At 38.3% G+C, this 16096-nt stretch overlaps 1 protein-coding gene across 1 annotated transcript in view; it reads right to left on the reverse strand.

The window, feature by feature from the left end:
- AKAP6 (A-kinase anchoring protein 6) overlaps positions 1-15713 on the reverse strand; it is a 292117-nt gene extending 276404 nt beyond the window's left edge. Inside the window, exon 1 of the mRNA XM_054199824.1 lies at positions 15667-15713. The gene's annotated coding sequence lies outside the window, so the exon portion shown is untranslated. The remainder of the gene's footprint in view (positions 1-15666) is intronic.
- Positions 15714-16096: the final 383 nt, after the last annotated feature.

Consider the following 16096-nt stretch of genomic DNA (forward strand, 5'->3'; position numbering starts at 1 on the left):
TGACCTCTTCTCCCTGGTGACAAGCGATAGGACGAGGGGAAACGGGTTCAAGTTACGTCAGGGGAGGTTTAGATTAGATATTAGGAAACATTTTTTCACTGAAAGGGTTATTAAACATTGGAATAGGCTGCCCAGGGAGGTGGTGGATTCACCATCCCTGGAGGTGTTTAAAAAAAGGGTAGATGGGGCCCTTAGGGACATGGTTTAGAAGTGGCTCTTGTCAGGGTAGGCTAAAGGTTGGACTCGATGATCTTAAAGGTCCCTTCCAACCTCAACAATTCTATGATTCTATGATTTTAACGCTATTTGAGCTTGTGAGCCCAGTCATTTTAACCATTTCACATCTACCTTTATATTATATTAAAATATAATATAAGGCTGGGTAATGCTGGACACAAGTATAAATCAAGAGAGGGGTGGCTGGAGAGCAGCCCTGCAGAAAGGGATCTGGTGATCTGGTGGTGCTGGGTGGCAGCAGGCTCAACCCGAGCCAGCAGTGTGCCCTGGCAGGCAAGAGGGCAAAACGCATCCTGGGGTGCACCAAATACAGCACAACCGGCCGGTCAGAAGAGGGGATGATCCCGCTGTATTTAGCATTGGTGTGGCCTCACCTTGAATACTGTGTGCAGTTCTGGGGCCCACAATTTAAACTGAACGTGAAGGTACTTGAATACATCCAGAGGAGGGCAACAAAGCTGGTGAAAGGGCTGGAAGGCACGTCCTATGAGGAGCTGCTAAGGACTTTGGGTTTGTCTAGTTTGGAGAAAAGGAGGATGAGGGACAACCTCATTGCTCTCTCCAGCTTCCTGAGGAGGGGAAGAGGAGAGGGAGGTGCTGATCCCTTCTCCTTGGTATCCAGTAATAGGACTTATGGGAATGCTTCAGAGCTGCACCAGGGGAGGTTTAGACCAGGCATTAGGAAGCATTTCTTTACCAAGAGGGTGGTCAAACACTGGAACAGGCTTCCTGGAGAGGTGGTCAATGCCCCAAGCCTGTCAGTGTTTAAGAGGTATTTGGACAATGCACTCAACATGCTCTAACTTTTGGTTGGCCCTCAATCAAGTGTTCAGGCAGTTGGACTAGATGATCATTGTAGGTCCTTTCCAACTGATTCTGTATTAAATACCAACAAGAAGAAAGGTTGATAAATTATCTTTTGGGTTTTTTTGATATTTCAGGGAGCAGAAAGTTAACTTTTTGAGGATCTCTGCAAGTCAATAATGTCTTCTTTTTAGACAAAAACTGTTCGTATCTTAAAGATTACAGCTGGTATTTCAGAAAGTTCATTCCTTATTTAGCAGCACTCTACATCACACCATTTCCTTCTTTTCACCCAGAAAATAGGTTTAGTTTATGGTTTCAATATGGTTCTCTGCTAACCTCTATAACACAGAGGGCAACAATATCTTTTTGGGTGGCAATGATACACAAATTGACTTATTCCTAATTACAGATGGCTCCATCAATTTATTTTGTCAATGACTGGCTTCAAAGGTTCCCCAAAATCATTGAGAACTGTGGTGGAACTATTATTGCCTTTTTAAACATATAACTGTGTATTAAGGACTTGCTCGTTAATTGCAAGCTTATTGCCAAGAGGGTACGTATATAGGCCTAAAAAGCTTTGTAATGGGATATGCAGCATTTCACTGTTAAGCTATTCATCCACATCTGGTCTAGCTTAGCAGTGACCTAAAATCATTACCGTATGAGGGCTCTTTCCTAAGTTATGCAAAATGAACCTATTTAGTCCAGTTTTTAAACTGAGGAAATATCCACATCACAAAAGACCCATTAAAACATCCTGCAGAGTCTCCAAGGATTTAAAAAATGAGCTTGCTTAGCCGAAGTTAAATTTATTATTATGTCCTTAAATTGCTGCTGATTCATTTTCTGCATGCTGTAACCATACTGAATAATGCCCATTAGATATATTTTGTTGCATATTGTACTTTAAACTTCTTAGACTTATCCCCAATACAACTAGAAATAGTGCATCATACCCATTAGATGGCCACAGAGGAGTTTGCAATGTTCCTGTTATTTTGACAGGAGCTGAATAGGAATAGGGGCCTGTGGAGTCTTTAAGCAGCAGTTAACTTCTGGCCTGCTTATATCAGCTGTTACCTCATCCTCCCTCAGCTTGTTACAGCCCACAGCAAACCCATTCAGCCTGTAGCAACCCAATTTCTCCCCTCTTTTGCTTGAGGTAGCTCTTACCAAACTCTTCTCTTCCTGCTCTGCGCCCCTTCTCTAATGCTTTCTACAGACTCTCTCACCACTCGTGCTGTTCCCGGCTGTCTCTCTGTATCTCCTTGTGCAGCAAGGTGCCCTGATACCACAAGCACACCCTGGGCACATTCTTTTCTTCCTCTCAAGGCCCTTCCCTAGCTGCCCAAGCATCCTAAAGGTTTACTATTGACTCTCTCATTTAGCACTCCCAACATATTTCTAGCAGCAAGAATCACTTCTTTAAAAAAATAAAAAATAAAAAAAATCTGATCTGTCAATAAGCGATGGAGGGAGCACCTAATAGGGCTGTTATAGGTCATGCAAGAGCTCATGTCACAAATCTTTAATATCCTCTCACATTCCTGCCACATTCCTTGTACGTTCCTTTGCAGACCTGCTCTCAGGCTCGCACAGGAAGACAGTATGTGTTTTGGGGTGGGGAGGAGATATTCTGAACTTTTGTGTGCATCTGTGCATGACTTCACGTGCTAAGTCTCTCTGACAATGTTAACAATAACCATAGAAATATAACACTAATACCAAAAGAGATCACAGTACTGTGTTTGGCTTATTTGTTTTCAGGATCTACAAAAGCAACTGGCATCTACTATACCTACTGTTGATTTCTCCAAAATTGGGTTGAATTACATCAGCAGATGGAGTTGTGGCTCTTAACCTTAATTTTCTTACTGCCCATTTACTTTGTCACTATTATCCCTGCTTTGTCATTAAATAGGACTTCATTCCCTGTGGCTATCATAAATATTTCCTGTAAATTCATGGTTTAAGTTTGCCATCATGCTTTAGTTCAAAGAAATCGCTATGTGAAACTTTGTTTCCTGTACAAGAAGAATCTTTTATTCAGAGATTCGATATTGGGAATTTTTCATATTACAAATAAAAGCAAAACAAAACCAACAGAACTCTAAGACAATCAAGCAGTCTAGCCCAGACCACATAAAAATCAATGAATTTTTAAATCTTAATTCCAGGCCATGGATATCTTACTTGGCCTTTTAGAAAATAAAGCTACACATCTTTAAAGCTCTTGATCTATTCCTGAAAATTTTGCCACCTTTACCCTTTTTAAACTACATTTCAAAAGTTGCAGCCAGGATAAAGCACTTCAAATTTTGTAAGATTTTTTGTCGCCTCTCAGGAAGGCAAAATATTCATGTTAGCCTCTTGAAAAATGAATTTTAAACCCACCTGCATAATGTTACTGGCACTCAGATCTTAATCAATTTTCCAGCACACAAAAAATACCTTAGCACTCCACAATACAGTATCAGCAACCTGAACTTCACAGACAATACCAATAACATTTTTATTATTTGGCAGGAAACTGAGGAACGAGATTATTCCCCAGTCTTTACAGTCACACAGCCCTTTTTCAAACCTTTGAAGCTCAAATGAGGCACGCACACATTTCAAATGGTTTTGCTGCTTCCAAGAATTCTGCTTGGCTTCATTCAATTTACCACATGACATTTTCCTTGGGGAAATTGCAGAACCAGAGGGAAAAAAAAAAAAAACAAACACAATACAAAACCCAAAACCACACAACATGGGAAGATACTGGGCCTGAAGCTTATTAATGACTCCAGTAAGCCTTGGATAAGACCCACAGATTTATATTTCCATTAGAAGTGAAACACAAAAAGTCAGCAGGAGCAGAGTTAGACCTGCACCAAGAACTAAACACCTCCTGAGGCAAGTTTCAATGGCATGCTTGTGATAGGTGCAGCAGAAAAATGACTGTAAAAGGAAAAAAGTGCTAAGGTAGCTTCAAGACTAACCTTGTGCTGACATTCCTGGGCAGCTCCAAGACATAATTTGTAAGGATGCAATATCATCGCAGGTAATAAGTAGACCCAACCCCACTCAGTGCTGCAGACCCTGCTCCTCCCAGCCTCTGCATTGCTCTCCAGGGAACTCTGACAGTCTTCCTCCTTGTCATAGCAACAGGAATTCTCTCGCTGCAAAGCCTGGGAGCCATTAAAGTACCATTATGCCTTTTTAGCTCCCTCACTCGTATTTAAAAACAAAAAACTCTCTCTCAGAAGCTCACATTTTATTTGTGTGGTCTTTTAATCAAGTTTTCCCTGCTGTGTTTCAATACATTCTAGATTTGTTTCTTGGACTCAAAATGAATGTCCCTGGTGTGCACACTTGATGAGCTAGTCAAGTAAATACTTAGATATCAGTCTCCATTACCACCCCCATACATCGACTCCGCTAATCTCTTTAAAGAACAATATTTTTTCTCCCCTTAAAAAAGTATATTATTTGTATTGCACTACCACCCAAAAAGTGTAATATTGTATGATTTATAACAATGAGGAAACGTTACTGGACTTTTTCTACTCAGTACCACAGAGTTCAGAACCACTAGATTCATAAATTTTATATCAAATGGCTGGTAATCTGACCTGCATCTACATCTTTACCAGTCTTCTAAAGGGTCACTGAACAGAATTTTCTTTATTACTTAAGTAATGCCTGTTTAATCCCATTTGAATCTAACTTTGATTCTGTGATGTCTTAGAAGAAATTGTTAAAATGCTGCAAACAAACTGTAGCAAACAGTGTCTGATAGTATAACCAACTCTGAAATTCTTTGATTACAAACAATGCAACTATTCATAGAGGTTTAGTTTGCAAAAATAATCATGTTGCAATAGTATATTCCCGAGTATTTTAGTTCTCTGTGTGAAGCTCTTTTAGGATTACTTAAAACAATTTTCAGAAGGAAATCTGAACCATTTCCAGTATACACATTCTACATTCCCTTTAATTATTCATTCTCTAGTCTTTGTTGAACAAAGGCAATTGCATTTCCATTTTAGCAAATAACAAACTAATTTATGAAGTTAGACTGAAAATACACGTAATTAAAACCGAAATGCTTGTTTACAATTTGTCTGATCATAGAACTACACAGATCAACAGAAAAGATCTATTTGGCCTTTTAATCATGAGTACATTTCTGTGGGAAGTTTAAGTTGTAGATATAAAGATGTCTGCTTTCATCTTAAGAAAAAAAGCTAAATTTTGCTTATGGCACAGCTAGTAGTTATGAACCATCAATAAGATGAGGAGGGCCTAAACAGAGTCTTATGGCACAGATCATACTTTCCTCACTTTCAGTAAAACGCTTTGAAAGGCTGGAATGAAGCACTGTGCATCCTGGCCCAGGAGATAACCACCCCCAAGTATTCAATACGTCCAGCGTTTTTACTCATAAAAGGATTTAATCTACCAAAACGATTCTTTTCTCAGCTCCCTGCAGGGAGAAGTGAAACACTGGACTTCTTTCCACTAGGCTGTCAGGATATGTTATTTTGCTGATCAAGGATCTGCAAGTACCCAACACTAATCAGCCCAAGACAGGCTAATTATAATCCCTAAGGCCTCCTCCAGTGTAGGAAAATATTGCTTTAAAAAAAATAAAAAAATCAAAATCTAAGCCCTGCCAAATGGCGGTTTTCCTGTCTCCAAATGCTATCAAATTTCACTTGCAGAACATATAATTTTCAGGTCGGATGTAGAAGGGGGAAAATAGCATTTCAAAGACTGAAGGTTTGTTGAGGCTCTCTACAACCTCTGCCTTCCCTGTGGTTCTCCCATACACAATAACATACAAAATAACACAAAAACCCTTACTAATACTCCATCAACAATTAACAACCAGTAAGAACAGAGAAACACACAATTTAATTTATAAACCATTCATGAAAGTTCAAGAAAATATGCTGTTGGAATTCAAACACGTCTAACACTAATTTTAGGTGCTGACTTTAGCACACTAGCTTGTTTTATTTATATATTATATACATCCTTAGATTTTATTTTTTTTAATGATTCAAAGGATGAATATGGGAATCAAAACTACATGCCAGTATATAGGTCTAAGGAAGACTAAACTGAAGTAGATTCTAAATTATATTGGGAGTCAGAAAACAATAACGATTAATTGTAGGGGCTACTTTTACTCTTGATCACTCATAAGGTGCCTTTCTTGCCATGCTGCTCTTCCCTGAGCTATTGGCACATGAATTGGAAATACACATCCTTAGCTCACTTGACACTTACAGCTATTCTGGTTTCTATAAATAAATATTTATTAGACTGGAAAAAGCAACATCTCCAGAACCCAGGGGTCTGCCTAATTCAGAACAGATGTTAGTCCTGTGTATCTTGCATCTCATTTTAATGCATATCCATCAGTCATTAGCCGTTTTGGGTTGTTTGCGCTCTGAACAAAACCTAAGCAAAAAAAGTTTCATGAAGATCAACAATAGGTGTTCTAATGAATCAGCAATGACTGAGAAAACAGCATTTTGTAGAATAATTCTTATCAAGCTCTAATTGTTGAAAGGAGCCCTTGAAGATAATGCAAACGCATAGTGAGTCCCCCTTCTTTCCCAAAAATGAAGAATTTAGTTTACATCAGAATGGCGTGCACATACTGCCTCAAGCTCAACAGACCAGGTGTTGCTGCTTCTCTGTCTATATGGAAATCACTTAGTCTCAGCCAGTAGATATACCTGCCTGGTCTTTTCAAACTTAATTGTGGAATTAAGCTTTTATTGTCAATTTAGCCGGCTCAACAATTTGGCATACACTACTTATAAATGTAATTTTTGTGTTGCTGAAACACCTAAGTTTTCCATACATTTGGTAAGTCTTCTACTGTGCAATTCTTTATCCCAGGACAAAAATCCCAAAAGTTAGTTTCCTTTCTTTAGATTTTTACATTTTATTTTCAGCATCCACATCTGTGTTTTATTCAGCAATGTTCCCTTGCACCATTCTGTCTGGTATCTGATATTGTTTTGCCTGTATATACGTGTGTATAAAGTTAAACTGATAGTAGCATCACCTAGAACTTACATAGAGTGTTTTATACAGGGGATCAGTCTCATTATGTCCATTCCACAGGTGATGAACAGGAGTCAACCTGCAAGGGGCACATTTAATATCAGAGCCAGAAGCAGTTTCCATGCTTCCTTGGTTCAGGCATCACAGGCCGCTGCTCAAGGCTACCTTTCTTGTAGCTTATCACGTCTTTGACCAGCTTTTATTCTAGATCAATTTATATTAAAATTTAAACCCAGGAAGTGCTCATAGTAGTTTCACTACATTTTCATGACAAGCACTGGAGGGAGAACACTTAAGATCTCTACCTCAAACAAATATTAATCCAGTACTAGTGTCCTACATAAATCACCATTCAGGCCCTCAACATGCTGACAAACATTTCTCCTTGTTGCCCAATGAGAAGAGGGAATAACAGAGATTTGAGGAGGATTTATCCCTCTTGACAAAAGTGACTTTACAACAAAGAAAAGGGATCACAGGTGGGACCAGCAAATGAAACTGAAGTTCCAATACAATTCAAAATGACATAATGAAGTTGAACAAAAGAAATAATTAAGACATTTTCTGCATAATTCACAGAAATACAAAATCAAGTGTCTCCATTTATTTAAAGGTTTACTTAAAAAGCTATTGCACTGCAAACAGGTGCCAGCCACTTGGATGGTTAAAACTGTTTTCTGCTGAAAGAACAATCTCCATTGTTACTGGTACACTGTCTGTTCCTACATCATACACAGAACATATTTGGACCCCACCTTCTCCAGATACAAGAAAACCAAAAATCCCCTAATTATTTTCCAAGGTAACTGTGCATAATGTCATCAAAAACTAAATGGGGGAGTTATTGTTAATGACCTACTAAAATACTAGGATGAAGTTTGGAAAAGAAACAAGACTAGATGACAGATTAAGGATCTGTCATATATACCCTGCATATTTTAATAGCTGACCCTTAAAATGGCAACTCACATATCTGCTGTGTCACTGCCTTAGCAACACAGACTAGACATGCTGAAATCTGACAGATAGCAGCCTTTTCCAGCTGAAGATATGGCTTCTGGGTGGGGTTTTTTGTGACAATCAAAATCGGATTTATTATTCTAACAAAATATGGTATGTTTTAGGAGACTAGCAGTGCAGCTTGAAGTACAGAAAGGATACACGCTTGCTAGCACAGAAGTGTCTTGGCCAGGGAATTAGCCTCCTCAGCTGGAAAAGCTGCTTCTAAACATGATCTAACACACTTGAAAATTGTAAGCAGCCTGGAGCAGCAACATGCAACAGCTTTGAAAGATGTCCTTATTTGAAAACATTCTCAATAGACCCTAGTTATTCTGTCAATAGCACTCAGCTCTGAAGTGCAGTTTTTCATGACAAGTGTTGAAAAAAATCTTTCATTAGTTTTGTCATTGTTAACTAGTATTTTATTTGACTTTCTTTAAGGCTTGTCTTGCAATATCAGCATAAAACCAATCTTACACAGCCCTCAGACTTGACAGTATCTGGTTCCCTTTTTTTTTTTGGTATGAGTTCTATCAGCCTTTATCAAATAAATACCTGTCAAAAATCTTATGTTTATTGAAAGGGCAAAAATGCAATACAAGTCACCTGTTCAACATTATTGGTGGGCTCAGTTGCAAGCATCTAAGGTTGTACTTTGTAGCGTAAACCAGGCATTTATCCTTACTTTCCAATTTCCTACCTAATGGGCCTAATATTTCAGTAGGCAGGTATGTTGTTTTCTTAATTTCTTTTAATCTTAATATTTTGCAGAAATATTTTTATATTGATGACCTTGGCAGTGAATATTCTGCCCCAGCAATCTGTCAAAGGACAAGCACTTATCTAGCCAATAGAGGAAACACTGTTTTAAAACTTTTGAAGCAAACGTAGGTTTTTTTACAGAACTAAGAAGCACACAGAACTTTTTCTTTTCTGTTGCCAACTGAGCATATAAATGTCCAGCTTCCAGCAACTAAGGCATAGATTTTTATTATTTGTTTCACGTTAAACAGCACAGTCGAGGTTTGTCTAAAATAGGTTGCCTAGTAGATCCTCCTCTTCTGAAAGACTATAACATTCCCAAGCTCATTGTGTTAAGTTGCGTCCTAATTTAGGGGAGATAACAATAATTTTTTGCCTTAAGTCCCTTGGAATTTCATGGATCTCCACTATGAGCTCAGTTTTATCCCATACAACCAACTACAACAAAAAGAACCAACCTCAGAAAACAAACACAGAAGCACAAACAGGAAAGTACACAGAGAGACAGATAAAAGATTATATTCTTTTTAAGGTACTATATGAGCAATAAGAAGAATAGCTTCTTCTTTCAGGTATACCAAATGTTTTCCAAGAAACTTGGGCATGTTGCTTATCTCTCATGAGAGATATTTAGGAAAAGTGACGAAAAAATTTCTCACCTAAATTCAAACTGAAAATTAATACAATCTAGTCAGGAAAGACTTCACCATTTCTCAGGTATTCGTACAGCCTCTACCGCTGTAAGGGTCCTATCCAAACTCTGGTAGAGATATCTGAATTGTTTTGTTATTTTAAAACATAATAATAAACGTGAAGTCCCGCAAGTTTTCTGTTTATAACTTTTCATAAACAACTTTTTAGAGACTGTCCAGAGGAAATGCAACTTTTTTTCCAAGTGATTTAAATAAAAGAATGCCAACTTGGTAGAAGAGAGCAATTTCAGGCATAACATTCAGGAACAGAAAGCTGGAAGGTGCAAGTAAGACACAGAAGACATCAACACATAATAGAATTGAGCAGGAGGTGAAAACAAGAAATGCAAGTCTAACGTAGTATGCAAGGAAGAGTTATGGAGGTTAGGTGGGATGCATTTTAAGACCGAAGTAGAGACTCAACCAAAAGCTTTTAATCCAGAGAGAACATGCTGCAAAAATGACACAGAAAAAAAAAAAAGGCAAACAAAAAAAAACCCCAACCACACACCAAAAAACAAACAACCAAAACCAAACAACACCACAAAAACCCAAAACCAACCAAACAAAAACCCACACCCCAAAACCAAAAGGCTTGTTTTATATTCAGGTACATGCCTCTTATTTTATCCACACATCAAGCTGGTAAAAAAATTAATATCGTTCTTTGACAGCTCACGAAGAAACTTCATGTCTGCATCCTAATCCTGAAATTATGACATCAAACTTACAAGAGAATCAGTACAGGGCAACTCTTGAAAGAAAAAAAAAAAAGCAGACATAATAAACAGTTAGACTGAAAACAGAACTAATTACTGCAGTTGGGTGCTAACTCATCTGAAAACTAGGACTTCTTTTAGTACAACCTAATGCTAACAAAAGCCGACTTTTTAAGTGGGTCAGCTCCCACAAGACAGTGTACCATGGAGGCTAGGAAATCTATTTCATAGAGCTATTTCCTCACAGAAATCACTATCACTTGGAAGATCTCCTTGCCAAAGAGAGAGCACATTTCAGCTACATGCTTAGTATACTTGCTGTCTATGAGAAAGTCATTTGACCTGATGCACCAGCAGTACTTGGAGTCAGGCCTTTCTGTGCCTGCGCTCAGGCTCACAGAAGCCTGACGGCCACACAGAGGGTCCTGTGGTTCCCCTTGCACGGCGCCTTTTTACTGCCTTATGCTGCAAAACAATTGGTCATCTGGAGAGGTGACTACTTGCCCTGGGTGCTCTTAACAGTTACAGAAGCCACTTAGCTGGCAAAAGTAAGAAAGCGTCATTACAGTTCACAGTGCTCATCCTCCACCCTTAACTTTGAGGCCAATACTCTCCACAAGACACAATGTTTATCCCCCAGGCTGGAGAACACTTCACTTATATTTACATGCTATCTCCACTTCCAGGTGCCTTAGAAGGCATTCATTCATCAGTTGAGAGAAAGTCCCTCCTTGCCTGGCACCAGGATTAAATACTGGACAACACGCAGGAGGCGACAGCGTTTTGGCCAAGGCTGCCAGGGCAAGCTTGCATCTGACACGTGAATTGAGAGTTCACACAGAGCAGAGAGCATTCCTGGCTTTAAACATCTTGTCTGAAAGCGCCAGACATTGTAAACTGCACAGAGCTGAATTTTTTGACCTTGGAGGGATGAAAAGCTGAGTCAGCCTCGCTGGGATTCAAAGTACCCAAGAGTCTAGATATTTGAAACCTGTAGTTCAACCACAAAACAGGAAGTGAAGAGCTGTCTGGAGCATATTTTTCTTTATTCTCCAACCCTACCCTTCATGAAGCAAAGCTTTTGCGAGGGCATTTTAAAAATAAGAAACCTTTTCCTTTAGGAAAGCGCATTTTATTTTGATACTTTTAAAGAGTGATTTTGTGATGACCCTTCTGACATCATATGTACGTAGCATGACTGTTCACGTAGTGAAAACTACTATGACCATACCAAACCAGTTAAGGGATTTTTAGGTTTGCATGTATTTTTAGGCTTGATCTGATGGACGTGAAGTGGGATTAGGTGCTTTTATTTTTAAATCAATAGAAAAATATTAGATACAAAACTGAATACAAGAAAAAAAAATACTGCATGGGCCTTTGTACAAGAGAATTGATTAAACAGCATACATGCCTGCTCAGCACACACGGGACAGGAAGCCTTTTAAGCACTGACAAAATAGAAAATGTCTATAGCAAAAACTTGTTCAGGTTAGGAACGTAGCTGAGGTCTCTCTTCCTCTATGCCAAAGCCTGCAGAAGCTGAGGATGGCAGCCACCTTTTCAGGAGAGTTCTAGATCATGACAGTGATGTCAGATATGGTTGCCTATGCATTGACACTTCCATCCACTGTATGTCCTGCTCCCTCACTGCACAGAGCAGCAATCTAGACTCCTCCATGCCCTCCATACAGCTCAGCTTTTCCTTTTGCTCCTTCCCTTCCTGTGGCAGGAAAGACCTGGCCCAGCCCAGGTGACTCGTGATAGGGGTAACATGTACAACTTTTCTTATTTTCTGCAGCTAGAATCTGCTTTAATGAGTGACTATTTTCATCAAAAGGGCAAAGCAAAGGGCACCTTTTCCCCCCCAGTCCACAGAAATGTTAGTATTCAGACATAAATTAGTTGCAAGATGATTCCTTGAAGTCATCTTTGCATTCATGTATCTTTAATTTTATCCCAGTAATACCAGTATAATGTCTCATTACAGAATGTACAGACGCTTCATTATATAACATAGGCCATATTTACAACACAAAATATAAATATACTATTTCAACAGACAAACACGGTATCTTTTATTACGCACACATCTTTCTTCTTTTAAATACAACTCTGGAACTTCAGACATTCTGGCTGACTGAACCTCTCCCTGGAGCTATTAACACTCAGCATAGACCAGGGGAGAAAAAAAAAGTCAAGCCCAGAATTCTGTCAGTATTTCTTTCATGACGCAGCAGTGATTTTTACAGAAGGGTGCAAGTAAATTAAGACATGGCCTAGGATTTTTTAAAATTATTTTTAATTCCTCAATTATTTTGAAGGTAATATTTCCAAAATAGCATTTTAGAAATGCCACCAGTTCTAATCAATGCACTTCTGATAAAGAGGAGTCCTTTGAGTTGATTTTCCAGGGATGAGCTCCTGGACACAGACCCATTCCAGACCTGCCAGAGGGGGGAAGGGACAGGATACCCACCCATCAGTGTTCTATTGCAACATGACCTACAGAAGATAAAGTCTAGAGCACAGGGTTCCCTCAGTTCCTCTTTAGAGAAGGAAGAAGGCTTCCTTCCATTGAGGACACACTCTGATCCCCTCTAAGTAGGCTTGGCATCCATAAAGTGTTAAAATTTTACCAACTTCCATTGCTGGACTCAGGTTTTGTCATCAGGTCCCACAGCTGTTTTGGGAGGAACCAAGCTATTGTTTCTCTCTTTGTTCAGTGCTAAGCTATGTAGGAACTATTTAATTGATGATATAATAAAATCCTTTAAAGCAAAATAAAGATTAAACAGTAACACCCTTTCAGTTCACTAGTATACACCCATTTTCAACTACACATCAGTATGAAACTGCATATACAGAAGTACTCTATCCTCCAGATTAAGAGGCAAATTTGGGGAAGAATACATGTATTTACAAAATGTATTGCCTTCAGTAATGATGAGTAAATCCAGCTGTGGAAGAAAACTGAAAGCAACACTGTTTTCCTACTGTTGAATGCTGTCTCACTCATAATTGTACAATTGTGAATCTGCCTCAACAGCAAGTGAAATTGTATTACATCTGTAAAGTTTCTACATTCGGTCATGCTCTGACTTGGGCACTCAGGCTTGGTCTTCATAGTAAAACCTTCTTCATCACTCCATACTCTTCCATATCCTCATATACAGATCTCAGTGAAATACTTGGGCCCACATGAAAATGAACAGGAAGTATTCTACAATCAAGGCATTCAGCTGGAGTCAGAGTTAGCTGAGAGGTTCACCAAGAAACAAGTAGTGTCATCACAGCTCCATTATTAGCGGGTGTTTCCCAGGGCAAACAATGCTGTGAGAAGTGTGTGGAATAGACAGTAACAAGAACTTTTAAAAAATAATGGTTAAAAAAGTCCCATCATTTGCATTCTCATCTTTAGAAAAAATTAAAAAAAAAAATCTGCACTAGGGGCTTCATAGCAGGTCATCTCTCCATTAATAATTTCAAAAGTTGTTCTTTTTCCCCCAATATGTTTCCCCTGATTTTTAAGCCTAGTCTGAGAAATTCTAGTGATAATCAAGTCACGTGCAAAATCTATCAAAATACATTATTATTAATAAAGGCATAATATTTCAAACCAAGGATGTCTTACATTCCCTCCTTATTAACTGTTCCTTGATGATCCCTAAAGTTGCAAGTTAAATGCATTGCTCACCAGCTCTCTTCACATCTCTAATTCTGACACGAGAGACATCAGCTGTCCCGCCCTCCCCCTATTCCTCTTGCTAACTCATACCTTCCGAGTTTGCCTGATGAGAGCACAGCAAGCATAAGACTGCTACTTTCATACTGTAAAATGCCTCACAAATAAATAAAGCATCATTTTAATGTTGATTTACAGTCATCTGCTTTGTGTTTTGCAGTAGGAAAAAAAAAGAAGCACAAAACCAACAAATGTATGCAGACCATGATAAAAAAAGCATATATGATGCAGTACAGACTAATTGAGATATAGGAGCTCCATTCCAGTTTATGCCAGACAAGACCATCACACCCATCCCTATGAAGACCAGTCAGATCTCATTATATTTACTGCTCCATACTTTATTGAGTACAAGGGACTAAAACCCACAATAAATATAGACATAACTACAATATTAGTGGTTACTATTTTTTCTTGCTGCACTTTTGAAATATAAACTACACAGGGAGAACAGAGCCAGAGACCACTCCCTAATTCCTAGTGGACATATTGATCAATTAAAATGACATGTGTCTGGTCTTTTCTTTCCTTCTAATAGCAAGCAGCTGAAAGACTGAATCTTTTAAATATGCAAAACCAGACAATTAATGTTGTTGTGTACCATCCAGCAAGATTAACTTGAAGTTAAACAAAATTAGCCTGGCCTCCAGAAGCAGGACTTTAATACAAAATAAACAAATATTTGACACTGTAAAGAATTGCTAAATATAGACATGATTTTAACCAGATTGCTAAATATAAAAAGATATGCTTTTTCATCCCATGATAGAGGTGGAAACCTTTATAATCATCCCTATTATTATTTTACTCATAGGAAAACACCTCAGAATGCCTGAATCTTTGGCTACACCTTTTACTGCAGTTGCAGCAGGGGGAAAAAAAAAGAAAAGGAAAAAAAAAAAGCAAGCTTGTTTTCCTTCCAGTAAAAGATAGATCTAAAATTCACTAAATTCATATTACCATTAAAAAAATTGATTGAAAGAAAGTCAAACAGTAGAAAAGCTAAAAGCTACCGTACTTTCAAAATATCTGGTTATTGTTTGAGAATTATATCAATGTATTGTTTTTTTAAGAATACCAACAGAAATAGGACAGTACTGAACCATGTTTAAAATCAATACTGTTCCAGTTGCTTGTTCAGCACCGGTTCACAAAGTATTTTCTGTACTATCATGTTATGGAAGGCCAATTAAATTAAATAGGTGATATTCACGCTACTGAAATAAAATAGGTTAAAAGAAGAGCTACACATAATGGGAATGCTTAAATAAAGGGACGGGGAAAGGAACAAGCAATGTTTATGGCATTAAAACTGAAAACAGCTATTCTTTCCATTTAAGCAGATCAGACTGTAGCAACTTTAATTGGATTGTGAAATTTAAATATATTCTCTTCAAATCGTCAGGATATTATCACAAATGCAAAGACACGTCTAAACATTCAGACTGAATGCATTTTCTGTAGGCCTTTGTCTTAGCCTTCTGCCTGAAAAATAATATTTAGGCATGCAGCATCTTTCCTCAAAATGATTTTCACAAGGCAAAACCCACACATTCTTATATTAGGAAAACCTCATAAACCAGGAAAAAATAATGGTGCAATTAAGAACAGCACAACGTTTTGCACTTACCATGTCCTGTTCAAATCATCCTCTTTTGATGTTTACGGCACATCTGTAAGATGCAATACTAGGAGGTGCCTTGTGTGACCTGCTGCATGATGCTGTGACATCAGTTCAGATGATGCAGCTCATTATGGGAAAGACTGCTGTTGCCATGGCAACCGAGATGTGATACGAATCCTTACTGCATTTCCAGGGGAGCCCGAGACAATACGGAAGCCCTTTAAAGAAACAGACAAAATGCAAACAGGCTTTTAAAGTACTGTGCCATAGATGTTTGAGCCCATGTTCAAGTACGTGCCTTTTATTAAGAAACATTTTAGACAAATTATTCCAGTATGGTGATACAGAATTGAGATGTATGAGCTATAAATGTTTTTTATATTTAAAACTTAATATTGTGTGTGTCAATTTATGAACAAATTTTATAAGTCAAATT

Source organism: Rissa tridactyla, chromosome 4 (assembly GCF_028500815.1).
Source record: "Rissa tridactyla isolate bRisTri1 chromosome 4, bRisTri1.patW.cur.20221130, whole genome shotgun sequence".
Lineage (NCBI taxonomy): Eukaryota > Metazoa > Chordata > Aves > Charadriiformes > Laridae > Rissa > Rissa tridactyla.